Source organism: Rhinolophus hipposideros, assembly GCF_964194185.1.
Source record: "Rhinolophus hipposideros genome assembly, chromosome: 16".
In the NCBI taxonomy this organism is placed as follows: Eukaryota; Metazoa; Chordata; class Mammalia; order Chiroptera; family Rhinolophidae; genus Rhinolophus; species Rhinolophus hipposideros.
The window spans coordinates 5333319-5352010 of NC_138062.1; the positions used below are offsets into that span (position 1 = coordinate 5333319).

The window sequence follows — 18692 nt, forward strand, 5'->3', positions numbered from 1 at the left end:
ATAAAGTCCGTATGCTTTTCACCTACTAATCTGCTTTATGTCACCTTAATTCCCAGGCTCAGCGGGAGACCCTAAGAGAGTAGGGGAAAATTTTCTTCCCCTACAAGACCAAGTATAGATATTATGTCATGGCTCAGATTCTTTTAAACTATTTTTTCTCTATAGCATGCTGTTCCTGTAATCCATCTGAAATGTTCCTAAGGTTAGGATTGGGGTAATCATAAGGCTCATCTTCCAAATGAATCTACTTACTGTCTGGCTTCTTGCTTTTACCTGCCTGCCTGCATTGGGCGGACATTAGAGGGAAGGACCCACTCAGGAAGTGCGATACACTTCCAAATGGCACACCTCAGGAAAGAGAACTGCGCACCCATTTCCCACATGGGTGTTGTACATGTTTAGTCCAAAAATTTCTCTTAGTAACCTGTACTGACCCGCTTGATGCTTTTGTTATGCAAAAGTTGTTCCTGTTATAAAAGAATCACTGTTAATATTTGAATAAAAAGGGAAGATACATGCTACCTATACATTGTAAGCAAAAGATTTTATTTTTGTGGGCCGTTGTTTTTAATAAGATTAAATTTTCCCAGAATATTAGTTTTAATTCTCATTTAAAGGATCAGATTATCTAGAACTGTAACAGAAGAGAAACAGAAACATGCTTTTGAAAAAGTAAGTGTGGCCTATGTTACGTGAACCTCCTGCATTTCTGGTCATCGCTTGCTGTGTTAAACTGAGTATGCGGTCAGTCAAGCTAATAGGGAACACTTGGTGGAACTTCTTATTGACTTGGGCTAAGAGCACAGTTTGCCTTTATTATAGTTACATTGTTAAGAACCATATGTGATACACCCAAAAAAGTATCTTTGGAGTACTTTTTTAAGCTTGGAAATTGAACTATAAAATTGTAACACAATAAAAATAAAACACAGAAACTTGGAAGAAAATTAAATAGAAAATGAATTAAAGTATAAAAGTGTTAAATCAGTTTTGTCATGTCAGAGTGACAAACAAAAATAGTAATACAAGGCAAAATTGGCATTACTGGCCAAATTGTGTGCATCTTGAATTCATTTGTGGTGTGGAAATTAATTCAGCTCTTCAAATATATCTTTCTCTCCCTTTGTCTTTCTCTCTCTCTCTCCCTCCACACACACATGTTCAGCTTTTTTGTGCCCAATCTACCAGAGAACATTATTTCTCAATTAATTATCTTCAACAAACATGTTTTAAATACCTTCTACATGGTAGCTAGTCACTTTGGAGGTTATCAAGTTAAGTAAAACTGGTCCTCCAGGAACTTACAGGCTAGTGGATGAAATAAATTGTGCACACAAGTGATTAACATCCAAAATGGGAGTTGCATAAACACCTTAAGTGAGGTATGTGACGGTAGAGGCGCTCCAGAGACATCATTTTGCTCGGGGAAACCAGAAAAGTCTATGGGAAAGAGTCATGTAGTGTGGGCTTTGCAGGATGGTGAGATTTTCATAGAAATGATGGCAGAGAGGATGGCAGGACTGATGGGAACCCAGCAGGCTGAGCAGTGACACAGACACAGTGACGGGTAGAGGAATGATGAGCAAGCCATTCCTTTCAGCTGCAGGGTAAAGAGTGTTGAGCAGTTGGTGGGGCGGGGAAGATAGCCTGAGAAGATAGGTGACACCGCTGGTTTCACTGAGATTGTCCTTTATTCAGAAGACAGTGCAGGTCGCCCGGGGGAGGAAGAGTGTGGCAGGCTCCAGTTCAGAAAAATGACTTATCGCAGACTGTAGGTTAGACTGTAGCTACAGAGATTGGTTAGCAGGTATTTGCATTGCCCAGAAAAAGGAGTGAGCGGGAATGCACAAGAGGAAACAAAGCCCGAGGGATTTCTGAAGCAGAATCTCTGGGACTTGGTAATCACAAGAACTTGGGAGCTAAAGGTGTTAGTTACCTTGGTTATAGCCAGGTAACTGAAGGTAAAATTGAACTAGCTTAGGCAGAAAGTTCCCAAAATCCAAAGTGGGCTGGAAGCCAGCCCTGGGATCAGTGGGAGCCAGGGACCGAAACGGCAGCCCACGGGTCTCTCACCTCTCTCCTCCTTGCAGGCTGACACCAACCTTTCCTCCTATAGCAGCACTTTTTTCACATGGCAAACATGGTCACTGGTGTGTCCTGAGGTTTGTATGGAGCTCAAGGGCAGTAGCCCAGCAATGGAAATCCTGCCACTTGACTCCAGGGTCCCTAACTACCCCTGTGTACTAACCCCTGTGTACTAACTGCTGTGTTCTAGCCACTAACCACTGCGTAGCATTGCTCCTCAGAGGCTCGCTGGTTCTGCCTTGAACTGGTCACCTGAGGCCAGGGAAGAGAGTATCCTGTAAGACCGTGGCCATGCAGCCCGGGTGGGACTGTTCTTAAAGGACCTGGGCTGGCAGACAGAAAACATCTAGAAAGCCTCTGAGCCGAGACAACTGCAGTGTAGTGAGCCAGTGTGCTGAAAGGTAAACCATCGGGCCATAACCATTTCCCAGGGGACACAGTGAGTGTGACGTGGCCTGCTTCAGTGTGTGCTGGTGCCTCATGTAGGGAGGTGTGTCCACCAGGTAAGTGGTATGAGACGGCTGTGCCTCCAGACGGAGGCTGAGATTACAAATCCAGGAGGACACTCAGAGCAGCAGTAATGGCAGCAAAGGGCGTGGGTGTTTGCTGAGGAAGAAAGTATGGAGAACCTGTCCTGCTTCTTGAACCAGACTCACTACGACAGGATGTACCGATCTGCAGTCAGAGCCTGGGTACCCCTGGTTACAGCTCTGCCCCCAGTTCTCGATTCCCTAGAAAGGCAGTCTCCCCACGGGGCCACAGGTTCTCTGAGGCCTCCGTGTCCCTTCTCCACTGCCTCCATCCTGCTTTGCAGCCTGGCACGCACATCTGTATGGAGAGCATCAAAAGGATTGATTCTGCCTTCTGGGTTCCAGTTGGTTTGGCCAATAGGACGCACTGGAAGGTCCCTGGGATCTAGGAAGAGGATGAGGTCAGGGACCTATTCTCGGCTCTCTTTCCTCGCAGGGTCCTGGGAAGTTAGCTACAGCCCCCCCCCCCCCCCCAGACCACAGCTCCTGGCAGCCCGTAGATCTAGACTCTGGTACCTGCTCGCTAAGCTTGCTCCTGCGGACCTGCAGGTTGTAATAACTTCCCGCTGTGACTAACTCCACAGTACGGCAGGGTGCAGCCTTCTCCAATCCTACTCGGACTTCTGCCAACGGAGGATTAAATGGCTGGACGTGCCGTTAATTTCTTGCAGGACCTGACTGCTGCCACCCTCCCGTGGCAGATAGGTTTCAGCTCCTGTGCCTGTTCTAACCGATGGGTAGGAGCTACTTGGAGCTTCTGTGAAAGATTCTGAGCCCGTCTCTGGGATGTTAGTGATTGAAGGGCGGTGGTTTGATGGGCGAGGATGGGGGAAGAGTAGCTCTCTTGCCAGGTGTTGTCAGCCCTTGTTCTGGATCCTGACAGTCGCGGTCACCTCGTGGGAGGCAGCGAGTGCTCTGTCCTTCCCTGGCAGGACTCGGGGCCTCGCCTTGCTCTGCTTCCCACATCTTGTTACTACCACCTGCTTTTATACCCCATTGAAACTCAGCTTTTGGGCCCAATGCAGTGTTTTAGGCAGTGTAACGCTGATGATTTCTTCAGGGTTAATAAGCTGGCAGGAGAAGCCCAGTGAGCCTTCCTCTGATCCCAGAGAACAGAGGCGCCTTCACAGCCAGTGTTGAGAGTGCGTCATGCAAAGAAAAGTTAAACGACTATTGTGCCGCCGGCTGAATAGCACAGTGCCAGGCTTTGTGGGGTGTGAGTCGGTGAGAAGCTGGGGCTCCTCCCGGAGAGCTCCAGCCTGTGAAGAACACAAGCACGAACACTGCTAACGACAGTTAGCAGAACATTCTGCCCAATCAGTGTGGCCAGCACACAGCCCTGAGCATGCCGGAAATCCCCATGCACTGCGTCCTGGACCTCGCTGAGGGCTGTGGGGACAGGTCCTCCCTCCCACAACAGGGCCAGTGTGACGGCCAGCTGGAAGGACGAGTTTCCAGTCTGCCTGTGAGCCACCCAGAGACGTGACCTCCAAACCTGGCTCATTCGGTGACTCTCCCCCCTTGTGACCTCTGTCTAGGTCTTTTCCTAACTCCATGCTCGCAGAGACCTGTGTCATCATTTCTTGAGTGACATGCTCCTCTTCACCTGGCAGGGAACATGCTCAGTGTTGTTTTGTGTTGTTTTTTGGCCGGCTGTCCTGACCTTTTGGTTACACATTAGACACAATGCCAGGAAAGAAGGTGCTGTGAAGAGGTGTAAAGGACGAGAAGACTTCTGACCAGGAGGATGGAAAGTAAAGGCCTCCAGGTACGGCAGGCTCCTCGCGGCTTCAGAGAAATGTAATGTCTTAAACTTTTCCATGACTAAAAGTCGGTAGAGTTTTCCCCAACCCCTCAATTCTCCCAAACGGGCGTCTGTGTTTGGGGTGTGTCCAGTTAGATTCTAGAAGCCGAGCCTGAGGCAGGGTTCTTGTGCAGCGATTGATTGATGGAATGTTCTCAAAAGAAAGCGTGAGGAAATGAAGGCAGCAGGACGCCTCAGAAGAAGCTGGTGCAGTGGGATTTCTGCTGCAATCCAGCCCTGGAGTGAAGCGGCACCACAGAGTTGATGCCCCTGAGGCAACGGGGATAAGTTGTTTTCCCCATGTTGGTCAGCCTTGGTGCCATGGTTGGGTGGGGTGGATTTGGGGCAGTTCCCTGATGAGGGAAGTTCTCTGGAGAAGGGTGGCTCCAGGAACTACTATCGGCCAACAAACACTCAGAGCAGCTGAGGATGGGTTGCTGTTCAAATAAAGGGGGTGGGAGGGATTAACAGTGCCCATGAGAAGGAGCTTCTAAGGTGTCCAGGCATTGGGCCAGTGTCTGGACCTTTGGTCTTCTACCACTCTGTCATCTGGTCGTCTCCATTTATTAGCAGTCACGACACTGGTACCGCACAGAAGTACTAACCCATTTGGTCTTTAGGAGGCCTCTGTCAACTGAGACTTCACTGAGGACTCACGTATCCCCACACATAGCCCCACCCCAGCCTAGAGGGCCCTACAGCCCTTCTCTCTGTCTGTCTGTCTCTCATAACCCTCTCCCCCAGACATCCCCCCCACACCCAGGCCTTGGGGGCATCAGTGACTGCGCTCCACCCCATTCTTTGGTGGGTGAACAAGGTGTGTGGGTCTCTGAGGCAGATTGCATCTTAGGACATGAGGCTCCCGGCTGGGCATTCTGAGAACTTTCCAGTAGATCCTCATCAGCTACCCTGCAGGGTTGTAACCCAAAAGGAAGCAGGACGAGCCCCTTCTCTGACCCACACGCCAGCCACCTCCTCTGAGTCGCTTTACTGAGTCGCCTTCAGCTGGAGCAGTGCTTTTCCAGTCTCTGGCCCCATGGGTCCGCATCCACTTTCTTTATAAGGTAGTGTTTATGTCAAACTTCATTTGGGTGTTTTTTTCTGTTGATTACTTAAAACTTAACTTTTTGGAACAAAAACGAAAAAAAACCCACAGTTTTTTCTCTAAAAAAGCCCTGATTTTTTAATTTTTTCTTTAGTAACTATTGTCTCAGCTATGGGTTTCAAAGGTCTATTCTTGAAACACAAAAGCTGAACAACAATTCTTTCTTTGTTATTGCAGTTCTGCTTTAATAATTTTAATCCTCCCTGAGGCTGTGGGTGCCTCCAACTAAGTAAACGGAGATTTCGGAGGAGAGGGACAACCCTGCCACTGCCCAGAGGGAGCAGTAAGACCAGAGGCTTGGAAAAGCACAGGCCCATCCTGAGATACTTAAAGGCTAGGACGTTTGCTGGAGAGGAGGCTATGTGCCAGAAGGCAAATGGAAAATGAATGTGGAAACACAAGAGCTTCCAGAGGTTTCCAGTTAAGGCCCAGTAGGGAATCCCTAGGTCAGTTACCCTCCCCAGGGGCGGCCCTTCACAGGGCATGTCTGAACTTGCAGGATCTGGTCCCTAGAGAAGAGAATGGGATGGAAAAGAATGGGACAGGAAGCCACTTTAAATTTGTTCAAGGTGTTTCAAATAGGCAGCAGTGGACATTTGCCCTAGGTCCCAAATGCCTACTATGAGAGAATAATTAAAAAGACCTAAGAGTATAGTTCAAAATATATCTGGCAGCTAAATAAAACAATATGGAACCAGGGAAAGGAAATACTGTTTTTCTTCATTCTAGGAAACACAGTTGAAGAGGGAATATTATTTCTGGTTTAAGGACCAGAAATAATATTATAGCATGGTTGAGAACGAGCTTAGTATTTTAAATAAAAACTACAGCTATCCCGTGTGTTCCAGAAGCTCACCAGAGTAAACAGAGGCAAGGCCACATAAGCCTTTGGCATCAGATGTTTGGGTCAATGAAATATTTGCAAAAAAAATAATTTAAGCATTTTTGTCTATTTATAAATAAATATTTGTAATTTATCTTTCACTTTTTGAACTTTTATTTGATAATTCATTATCAGTCAGTCAGCTCTGAGTTGGTTTATAGTTGATAGTCATACTGTTAACAGTTACTGAGTTCTGATTCTATGTACTTCACATAATAACTTATTTATTTCTCCCAAAACCCTGTGAGTTGGATACTATCGTCCTCTTATTTTATACCTGAGGAAACGGCGGAAAAATTAAATAAGCAAATACTATGTACCAGATACTAAGTGCTTTGTATAAAAAGAAAAAAAACCCTCTGAGATTCTATTATTTTCCTCATTTTGTAGATGAGCAAATTGAAACTCAGACAGGTGAATTTGTTTTAAGGTAATACAGCTAATAAGTGATGGAAGAAGAATTTTAACCCAAGTCTACCTATAAACCCAAATTCCTGGCTCATATAATGTTGAAAAGCTAGAAATAATCTGTATGTCCAGTAATGAGTAATTTGTTAAATAATTTAATAGTACGTCTATATAATGGAATATTATGCAGCCAATAAAATGATGCTGAAAATATACTACATTGAGATATAAAACAAATTTTCCAGTTGAAAAAAGGCAGGTAATATATACATGATATGATTTCATTTTTTATATATAGATATATATGTGTATATATATATGTGTGTATATATATATATGTATAATATGAGCATATACATATTCCTAGAAAGGAATATAGAAGCAAATTGAAAATGCAGGGGCTCTTATAAAGGGGGTCAAATATGCCACCCCAAAATATGCATCTTTGGCATAAGGATTATTTTCAGCTGATTATTTTGAGAAACTGCAACACAGGAGAAGCTCTGAAACAGAGTAGAAGTTGCCATATTGTAAGGGACTTATATTTATAAAAGAAATCTCCATTTGTGAGTGTCTCCCTCTCAGTACCAGGATGGGGTGAATGACTAAATCACAAGAGAACACTGTTAGTGAAGTCCCGGGTTGGATAACAAACCTTGCCCTTTTCCGTGCATTTCCTGGTCACCTCCCATAACTGGCTTCTCCCTTCCTCCTTTAACATCTTTCTTTTGTCTTTAGCTGAAGATGGTATTTAAGGTGGAAGCTTGGGCCATCTGGAGAGTTACTGAGTCTTCCTGGGTATCTCCCATGTATACATGAGGTATACATGTTAATAAACTTCTGCTTGTTTTTCCCTTTTTTAAATCTGTCTTTTATCACAGGGAGCCTCAACCAAGAGCTCAGAAAGGTAGAGGGAAATCTTTCATCATAGAACCAGATTATTGCCTATTTAATAAGATAAGCTTCCATAAGTCCATACTAATGTACAGAAATAAATGATGAGAAAGAAAGCTTTTCTTTACAGTATAGTGCTACCTAATGTGGAAGGAATGATGGAATTAGGATATCATTTGGCATCATAGCAGAAAATCTTACACTTCCAGACAAAGAATAGAACTTTCACAGTAACTTACAAAGGGAAGATAACCAGACTACTAGTAATGGATTTCTTATCTGCAGTTTTGATTGAAACAGACAATTTGCATTTACGTTTCCAGACCATTTCCCTACATGAAGGAAAGTTACCAGTCACATTAGTTACCAATCTCACTACGTGAGAGCCACGTAGTTTTCACACATTGCAAGGGCTCTGGAAATATCCATAGACCATTCTGACAAAATAACTGAAAGAGAATCAAATTGCATGATAGGGAAGATGAAACATTCAGGAAACATTGATGAGCAATGAATCTTATAATATTTACAATTAAATCTCAATGACTGATGATAGTTAACTGGGGACTATACTCTGTTAAGAATTTTGAAACAGGAGGTATATTCTGTGAGAGAAAACATGGTAATAGTCTGGGATTGAAGTCCTCTAATTATCTCATCCAAAATCAAGATTTGGACAATAAGGGAGGATGTGAGTAGTTAAATGTTTTGAAGGTTTCATTTCAATGAAAGAAGGGGAGAAGCACTGAACTAGCCCTCTGGATCATCCGAGATTTCATCACGCTACTCAGAATGGCACACAATTTAAAACTTATGAATTATTTCTGGATTTTTCCATGTAATATTTGAACTGCGGTTGGTGGGTGACTGAAACCACTGAAGTGAAACCATAGAGTGGGGTGGGGGGGCTACGGTAGCAAATACCAGCCACTATTTCACAAGACAGTTATGCCACTTTGTAAATGATTCCTGTACAGTATTTGTGAACAGTCACTTCGCACAAAGGCCGTTGGTGAATGCTGTGCACGAGGTGCTTGACCACAGCAGCATTTGTAACGATGGTAAAATGCCATCTAAAGGCTCCAAACAGTGGAGAGTGAAATGAATCATATACATATCCACTTGGTGAAATTTCATTCTTAAAATAGGAATTCTGTAAGTCATGGAGAAAGATAGGAAATTATAACATTAGCTAAGGAGAGTAGAACACAAAAATATTCCTAGCCTATGATTGCAGCAGTGCAGAAAAGGACATTAGCCAATGAGCAACCAGAAGAAGGGAGCACAAGCAACATAAGAAGAACCGATGTCTTAGGCTCGTGGAATGTGGGTGAAGTCCTTTTTGTCTTCATTACTTCTGTTGTCACACAGTTACTTAAGCACTAGATGAAATCAAAGGCTTAAAACACAGGAACAAATGGGTGGAAGTGGAAGAGGCAGACTATTAGACAAGGCTTGAGGAATTTTGCAGTGGAGGGAAGCAGGAAATGGCTGGTATCTGGAGAGGGGTGTGGCGTCGAGGGAAGGGAGGGGCTCTTGAGGATGGGAAGCAGCTACATATTTTTATGCTGATGAGAAGGTTCTGTTAGAAAGGAGGGAAACTGAAGCTGGAGGAAAGCCCTTCAACGAAAAAGGAGAGGAAATGTGGCCTGATGCTGAGGGGAAGCTGGGCAGAGGGCAGGGCAGGGGTCAGGTAGGCTGGCTAGCTCATGGCTGGAAATTGAGGGAATTCTATTCTGATTGATTCCATCATGTTCAGTGAAATAAGAAGTAAAGCAAGGAGTCAACTAAGAGCGTGGCTTGGTTGGAACTTTTAGAAAAAACAAGTGCGAAATGGTCTTAGAGGTTGAAAAAATTAATGGATCAAGACAATATGGTAGAATTTCCTGAGACAACTGAGGGGGTGGGGCAGCAATAGGCCTTATTATTGACATACCCTGTGCCAGACAGCTTGTCTCAAATGTGCAATGTCCATGCCTTGAACACATACTCGTAGTTTTTCTTTTTTTCTATGCCTGAAAGAAACGAGTTCAGTTTCAGTATCACGAATTGCTGTTCTCCCCCCTTTTCATTTTATGTGTTAACAGTGATGTTGAAAGTACACTTGGAGTGTCAGCGTACGCTTCCTCTCTGAACGCTTGATCGTTGCATGAGAACATCTTCTGGAAACGTCAGAGTGAGCTGACCCTGGGCACTGATGTCACCGCCCACCAGCAGTCGTGACCTGTGACTTATGGGTGTGAGGTAGATTGTAGGTTCTCAAGAGACTCAATACCCTTCAACAACTGCAAAAACTAAAAGAAATACGCATCAGTTTGCTCTGCATGAGTGATGTACTTTGGGATTTTTTAATTTGCTGGAGTGAAGTGAAGACAGGGCCACACAACTTGCATGACTAGCTCCTCTCAAACGTTAGAGACTTTCTCCAGCCTACACATTGATGTCAATAAGAGTACTTAATACCAGTGAGGTGGAGGTGACGGCACATTGGGATTTATTCTAAGTGGATCAGGAAATGGGGGAGATAAATGAATAGAAAATCCTGAAGGAAAACAAATACAACAGGAGGAAAATGAAAATCAAGCACTGAAAAGAAATGACCAAGAAAAATGGGCAATGTATATTCTACATTTGGTTCCTTTAAAAATGCATATTGCATGAGGAGCATGAGGAGCAGAAAAGAACAATTGAAAATTAAGTGTACGTGACTGGGATTTCCTTCCTATTCCCCAGAATACCCAGCTAATACAGAGCCTTTTTGTCCACCAGTGAGTCCTGTGAAAGGGTAATCAAAAAGAAATAAAACCAAGGAAGTAATCCTAAGAAAGTAATTAGAATCAAGCAGTAAGATCATTTAAACAGTGAGAAACACCTAAATTTCTATAGACAGTGGATTAAATAAATTATGGTATGTCTGTGCAATGGAATAATATGATGGCATTAAGAATAAAATTATAGAAAAATATTTAATAACACATAGAAATGTTTATAATATACTGGTAAGTGGAAAATAATGTTATGAAAGTGTGTTCAGTATGACCCAACTTTGTAAAAACTGAACAAAACAAAATAAAACACATATCTCTATCCTATCCATTTATCTATGAAGAATATATGGGAGTCCCTCCTTATCCACAGTTTCAGTTATCCGCGGTCAGCCGACATCTGAAAATATTAAATGGAAAATTCCAGAAATAAACAATGTACAAGTTTAAAACTGCACACCATTATGAAAAACGTAATGAAATCTTATACCATCCCATCCAAGATGTGAATCACCGCTTTGTGAAACTTATCTACCCTGTATAAGCCACCCTCCCATATGTTACTTGGTAACCATCTAGGTTATCAGATTGGTTATCACAGAAAGAGCAAGAGAGAAGACCACATTAACATAACTGTTATTGCAGTATATTGTTATAATTGTTCTATTTTATTGTTAGTTATTGTTAATCTCTTACTGTGCCTAATTTAGAAATTAAATGTTCTGATAAGTATATACATATAGGAAAAAACGTAATATGTGGAGTTGGTATTATCCATGGTTTCAGGCATCCATTAGGGTCTTGAAAGATAAGGGGGATTAATGTACTAGCAAAATGTTACCAATGATAATTTCTAGCTGGCTATATTACAGCAGTGTTTTCTTCTTTGTGCTTATCTTGATGAACATTCATATAGTTGTAAACAACAACAATAACATCAGCTTTTCAGACAGCATAGAGTTTTGAAGAGTTTAAATTAATGAAATGCATTTTCCTATCATAAGAGTATTGAGAAAACATTTGAAATTTTCAAATCCAGTCAACTCCTGTTCCAACTTAAAAAAAAATCATTACTCATTCTTTCTGTATTACTTTTGTGAGAAGACCTTAAAGAATACTAATTTGAGATGAAATTTTGTATTCTCCTAGTGACTAGGGGCTGAGGTGTTTAAATGACCTTTTTCATCCCAGGGGATGTTTGCTGTAGGCCAGGCTTGAGGTCATTGGCTGAAGAGTTACAAAATCATAGTTTTGGCTGAGGATCTAGTAAACTTGGGCTACGGACAAAGCTGATGCTGTCTCAGTGATGAAAGAAAAAATATTCCTTCCTTCCCTCTAAACACAAATAATCAGCCAGTTTTGGTGGGTTGGAGTTTATAATAGTTATAAATCTGGTCTGCAGTGCTATGTGACCACATATGGTCAGGTTAAAGTAACTGATGCTTGGGAACATTTCTGGGAAAACAGAAGTATTTGCAAGGAAAGATAAAAAATCTTAGCACCGTAGAGATGGGAGAACCCTACGGTTCATTGTCCTGTCTCTAGGAAGGCTAACAAAGGAAGAGTTTATAATTACTGGATTAATTTGGAGACCTGAAGGAAACGTGTTCCTGTGACTTCCAGCTGTGACGCACTCTTCCTCAGTCTTTGAATAAAAGAACCTGATGCTACATGGGAATTTATATCATGACCACAATACATGATGATGGGACACAGTGTTGCCCTGTCTTGAAACATTCCCTGAAGACATGAGTGTTCCCGATGTGATCAGAGATCAGAGGAATTGAAACGTCCTGCCATCTGGGCACTATTAATGAAGCCCAGTTGTGTTGGCTTGTTTGGCAGTGATTTACCCCATTGGTTTCTGCTAGCCACGCATTGTTGTTGTTCCCTACGCCAGCATAGATGACCTCCGTTATTTTCTCCGTGAGAGATTCAGATTCACATGGGGATTGTAGGCTTGGGATTCCGCTATTGTGTTTACTTTCGTGTGATCTTTTCTACGTGACATTTTTCCAAGCCAGATTCCACCATGCTATACTTGCCCAATTTATTTTTTTAAAAAACTTAGATGTAGAACTTTACTTGTTTCATGTTAATCCTTTCCAATTTGTCGAAAGGCTTTATCTATGTTAGTAAGTAGCGTTCTCAGCTTTATGGTGGTCAAATTTTGGCAAGGATGGCACCTCTTTAAAGGCGTCAGTACTGTTGGTGGGAATACACTCAGTGCAGTCACTTTGGAGGTGAACTTGGCAATGTCTCTTAAAATGGGAAAATCAGGGACCCAGCAAGTCCATTATTAGGTAACAACTTTGGAGAAAAGCTTTAATATATGCACATAGAGGCTAGTATGGAGATGTTTGCTGCAGCGTTGTGTGTAACAGCAAAGACTTGTGTACAACCTACATGTACACAAGTCAGGGAGTGGTTAAGTGGTATGGGTATATTTCTCTGGAATACTCAGTAGCAGTTAAAATGAGAACAGGGTAGCTCTCTACTCAACTAATGTGGAAACATTTCTAAGACATACTGAGTGAAAATGCAAGTTGCTGCAAGATAAGGACAACCTTATGTATATAGCATTATGTAAAGATACACACACTCCTACAAAACAATACTCTGTTTTTTCCCAATGAGTACATGTATGGATGTAAATGCACACAGAAAGGTTCAAAACAATACACCCCAAACTAAGAAAAATGGTTTCATCTGCAGAGAAAAGGGAAGTGCCTGGGAAGGTGGGCAGAGTCCAAAGATACTCTTTCCATTATCTGTAATGCTTTCATTTATTTTTTTAAAAAGATACTGTATTAATGGGCTTCTTAACTAATTAAAAACTAATAAAAAATGAAAAGAAACCTAATTCAACTTGTCAAAAAAATGGTTACAAGGAAAATAGCCTTAAGCTCATCTTAAAAAATATTCCTTCATTTTAAAGGAATTAAAATAATAATAGATTTAAAAATAAGAAAGCAACGATAAAACTTAGCTGCATGAGACAGTTAGGGCACATCTTCCCAACGGGGAGTCCCACTGTGCCCTGTGGACATTTGGGGAACATGCACATCTATCCATGCTGGCCAAGGGGGTCCTACTCCTGGGCCTCGGCCTTTTGTATTCAGTCTGGATTTCGGTTTCACCTTTCGTAAAGGAACTGAAAACTAAAACACCTGAAAGTCCAACTTTGAGGAACGAGGCAGACCCTGGTGAAGGCATACTTATAAAGATCTCCTCTCAAAATACAGCTGCAGCCACTCTTCTAGTGGGAAGTACGGAAGATATCTGAGGGCTGACCCTGGAGCCCTACAGCCAGCGATGACACACAGCGTCTTTACTTTCTGGACCCTCCACACTTAACTTTGTGTTTTTATTGAGGAAGTTCATATTAAATTATTATATTTTCTCACTACATATCTTTTAAAATAAGTTGTTTAAGTAGGAAAAAATAGTCCATGCATATAGTTAAAAAAAATCAAATAGTACAAAAACAATACAATGGGAAGTCTTCCTTTGACTGCAGATTTCAGACCCAATTCTTCTGCCCAGAGGCAGACATTCCTGAAATAGTCTGTCAACAATAGTCTGTCTACAATAGTCTGTCTATGGTGTATGCATGTTCTCCCTTCACGAAAATGAAAGCATACTATACACATTGTAGTATACCTTACATTTTTCACTTGTTTTTCACTTTTCAATATTTTTTGGAGATCATTTCATAGCTGTACATATAGATCGACTTCATTTAAAAAACAAAAACAAAAAACCACAATAGTTCACTATAGAATTGCGTCTGTTAATGATAGGCTTTCAAAAAATACTCATTAAAACTCTGCTGTAATTTATTTTATAAGCCTCGCCTGATAACCATTTTTATTGCTTCTTTTCAGACTTTTGCAACCACACACAAAGCCGAAGTATGTATGTTCATACATCTTTGTGAATATGTCTGTAGGATACAGTCCTAGAAAAGAAATTGCTGGATTGAAAGGTACGCTCATTTCAAATATTGAACAGTATTGCCAGTTTCACCTTCTACTAGCAGTGAAAGGGAGGACCTGTTTCCTCATCCTCTCTAATGCTATATATTAAACTTTTTCACTGTGCCCATCTGAGAAGTAGAACAATACGAATATATCTCATTCTAGGTTTAATTTGCATTTCTTTTGCTCACATGTTTTATATTTGATTTACATATTTTAAAACATTGCTCTATGTGAATATTATGTATTTATGTACTTCATGCATATTTCCTTTCCTGTGTACTACTGTTCTTATGCCTTCACCTGTAGGTCTTTTCTCACTGCTATTTAAGGTCTCTATGTATTTAGAAGATTAACTTTGATGTTGTAGACACTGCATATTTTCCCAGTATGTCCTTTATCTTTTGACTGTTGAGAGCAGGGGTAGCACTGGGGGGTGGGGACTTGCATTAAATTTCTATAACTGAAGGGTTCATTCACAGCACCTTCCCAAAACCAAGAAGCAGTCCCAAAAGTAAGTTCAAGTCCCTACTTCTTGCAAGGTTGCTTTAAGATGACAGGTTTGGTTTTGTGTGTTTTTTCTCCTTGTTTTAGCACATGAAAAAAAAAGTTTCTTGAGTTGAGGGGTCAGGATGCCCTTTTAAACTAATGTCGAAATAAGAACAGCTGGACAACAAGATTAAAATCTCTATAATCTGAGCAGATTACACAGAATATAATGACTAACAAGTCCTTCTGTAAAGGGCCATCTTTGTAATATATTTCATATTAATAACAGTTTATTTGAATGAAATTGATAGAAAGAAGGCTGAGCTCCTCCTTTGATTCGATAGCTCTTCCCACTCAACTCTCACTACAGTGCTGAGTTCATTAAAAAATGTAGGACATATGAATAAACCTGGTTACTTCTGACATCCCTGTCTTTAAAAGGTAAAAGACAAATCTTTGGGGTTGTCAAATGGTGCTCAGGGAAATAAACCTCAAGGATAACTTAGGAGAAAAAGAATCATGAAGTTTTAGTGTTTCTGAACTTAGTGGTTATCTTGGGAAGGCAAAATCACCGAGTCTGTGAGAGGAACTGGGCACTTGATTAATAGCCAGACGGACACCTGAAAACAGTGACTGCGGCTTGGCTGTCTGTTCAAAGTAACAAGACAACTTTTAAAAATAAAATTGCCAAATGGAACATAATCAAGCCTTGGCTATTTCAGGAACTTTTGTGTTTTCCTTGTTTATTTGTTTTTAAAAACCCAGGACACAAAGTGAACGTAAAGCCCAGACCATTATTCTGCTGAGATCAGAATCTGCAACCTGGGCATAGAAGGTAAACACAGTGAGCCTTTTACTACTTCTGGAGATAAAATAGAGTGGCTTGCTTGAGCATACCATCACTAAGGGTCATAATGATGACTCAAGGACTGATAAAATTATTTTTCATGTACTAGATTTTAGAAGAAAGTAATTTGTGCATTTTAGTGGGATTTCATGAGGAATTGGGTTGTGTGCAGTTTCATTAAAATAAAGTGAACCGAGTTCTACCATCATTGACTATAATGTAAACGAGGAGTCTAGTTTTCAAAAACAGCTTTTTAAAATGAAATTAATGCATGCATTCATTTAAAAAAAAAAAGTTTAGGCCCTGCTTAGTGCCACTAGGTCCAAGGATACAGGCACGTTTAGGCCAAAAGATCTCTCCTATGAGGGATTGGTATCCTATTGGAGTAATGGGATTGATAATAAATAAGGAAACAGGTAAATAAACAATATAAAATGTTAGATGATAAGCTTTATGTGATAGTGAGTGGCCAGAGGTTACTTTTATAAAGTAAAAGTAATTTGACTATGGAAGGTAATAAGCCCTAACATTGTAACATATGTCACTCTAATATGTGTTTGGGAGTGTATGTGCCAAATGAGATTGTTACATAATTTTGTAAGCTGCTGCTTTCAATTAATGATATATTGCAAGTATTTGAGATGTTACTGTATTCTCCCACAAAGTTTTCTATGAGGCTGCATAGAACACATTAGTTTGTATGATTTATTCAAATTAATTTCTTCACCTTTAGTTATCTATATTCTGTCTCATTTTTTGTCATTAGAATCAATGTTGTAATGAACACCAAGGTTATTAAACATATACATCTGTGATTTTTTTCCTTTAGAGTAAATTTCTTCCACCAAAACTGTTGGCTCAAGTGGTATTTAATTTCTAAAATTTAAGGACTCGATACACACACTTTTAAACTGCCCTTCCAAAGTGCTACAATAATTTATTTTCCCTCTGGAAGTTCATGAAGTCTCCAGGTCACTTTGTGGTGGTAATATTTATTAGGGTGGTGCAAAAGTAATTGCGGTTTAAAAGGTTAAAAATACTTGCAAAAACCACAATTACTTTTGCACCAAACTAATATTTTTTCCTCTCAACTTTATGGGAGAAAAATTTTATTTTTATTTCAGCACGCATTTCACTTTTTATGTTATAATTCACATACCATAAAATTTACCGTTTTACAGTGTATAATACTATGCAAAAAACAACAACACATACCCATTAGCAGTTTCTCCCCTTTCCACTCTTCTCTCAGCCCCTGGAAGTCGCTAATCTGCTTAGTATCTCTATGGTTTTACCTATTCTGGACATTTTCTGTAAATGGAATCATACAATATGCAGGTATTTCTATCTGGCTTCTTTGATTTAGCATTATGTTTTAAGGTTCTTCCACGTTTTAGCACATATCAGTACTTCATTTCTTTGTATTACTAAATAATAATTGAATGAACATACTCTAGTACATTTTGTTTATCCAGTCATCAGTTGATGATATTTGGGTTGTTTCCACGTTTTGGCTATTATGAATAATGCTTATGAACATTCATTAACATGTCTTCATGTGAACATATGTTTCATTTCTTTTGCATTATATATGTAGGAATGGGATTGCTAGGTCATATGCTGACTCTATGTTTAAATTTTTGAGGAACTGCCAAACTGCCAGAGTATATTGTACATCAGCTACACCATTTTATATTTCTACCAGCAATACATAGAGGTTCCAATTATCCTACATCCTGACAACACTTGTTATTTCTGTTTTTAAAATTATGGCTATCCTAGTGGCTGTGAACTGGTCTCTCATTGTGGTTTTGAATTACATTTCCCTAATTGAGTAATTGTGTTATACCCCTTTTCATGTACTTATTGGCTATTTTTATAGCTTCTTTGGAGAAATAAATTCAAATATTTTGCCCACTTTTAAATTCGGTTCTTTGGGTTTTTTTTTATTATAGAGTTGTAAGAGTTCTTTATATATTTTGGAGACTAGACTCATCATATGTATGATTTGCAAATATTTTCTCTCATTCTCTGGGTTCTTTTGTCAATAGTGTAATTTGATGGACAAAACTTTTTAATTTGGATGAAGTACAGTGTATCTATTTTCTTCTGTTGCTTGTGTCTTTAGTGTCGTATATTTAAAAAACCATTGCCCAATTCAAGGTCACAAAGATTTATACCTGTGTTTTCTTCTAAGAGTTTTATAGTTTTGCTCTTACATTTAAGTCTGTGACCTATGTGGAGTTGCCTTTTTTTTTAAATGGTGTGAGGAAGAGATCCAAATTCATTCTTTTTATGTGACTATCCAGTTGTCCCAACACCATTTGTTGGAAAGACTATTCTTTTCCCATTAAATAGTCTTGGCACTCTTGTTGAAAATCAGTTGATCATAAATGTCAGAGTTTATTTCTCGACTCTCAGTTCTGTTCCATTGATCTATGAGTATGTCTATCCTATTCCAATGTCACACTGTCTTGTACATTGTAGCTCTGTAGAAATCAAGTTTACCAGCTCTGTTCCTCTTGTTCAAGATTGTTTTGGCCATTCTGGGTCCTTTGTATGCCCTTATCAATTTTAGGGTCAGCTTGTCAATTTCTTCAAAAAATGAAGTTGGAATTTTGACAGAGAATGCATTGAATCTATAGACCAGTTTGAAGAGTACCATCTTAACAATATTATGTCTTCCAATCCATGAATGTGGATGCCTTCCCCTTTATTTACCTCTTCTTTAATCTTTCAATGTTTTGTAATTTTCAATATTCAAATCTTGAAGTTCTTTGTTAAGTTTATTCCTAAATATTTTATTTCCAATGCTATCGTAAATGGAATTGTTTTCTTAATTTTGTTTTTGAATTGTTCTTTGCTAGTGTAAAGAAATATAACTAATTTTAATATGTTGATT

The 18692-nt window shown here is 40.1% G+C and overlaps 1 protein-coding gene across 8 annotated transcripts in view; it reads left to right on the forward strand.

Moving 5' to 3' along the window:
* The window catches only part of LOC308509495 (chaperonin-containing T-complex member BBS12-like), a 70365-nt gene that overhangs the window by 48907 nt on the left and 2766 nt on the right, over window positions 1-18692 (forward strand). For 3 of the 8 annotated variants that reach the window (XR_013995193.1, XR_013995197.1, XR_013995199.1), the window contains 2 exons: window positions 9797-9953; window positions 14362-14462. The gene's annotated coding sequence lies outside the window, so the exon portion shown is untranslated. Of the gene's footprint in view, window positions 1-4306; window positions 4384-9796; window positions 11533-14361; window positions 14463-18692 lie in introns of those variants that run through there. The other 5 variants (XR_013995200.1, XR_013995194.1, XR_013995195.1 and 2 more) reach the window with 5 other exon arrangements.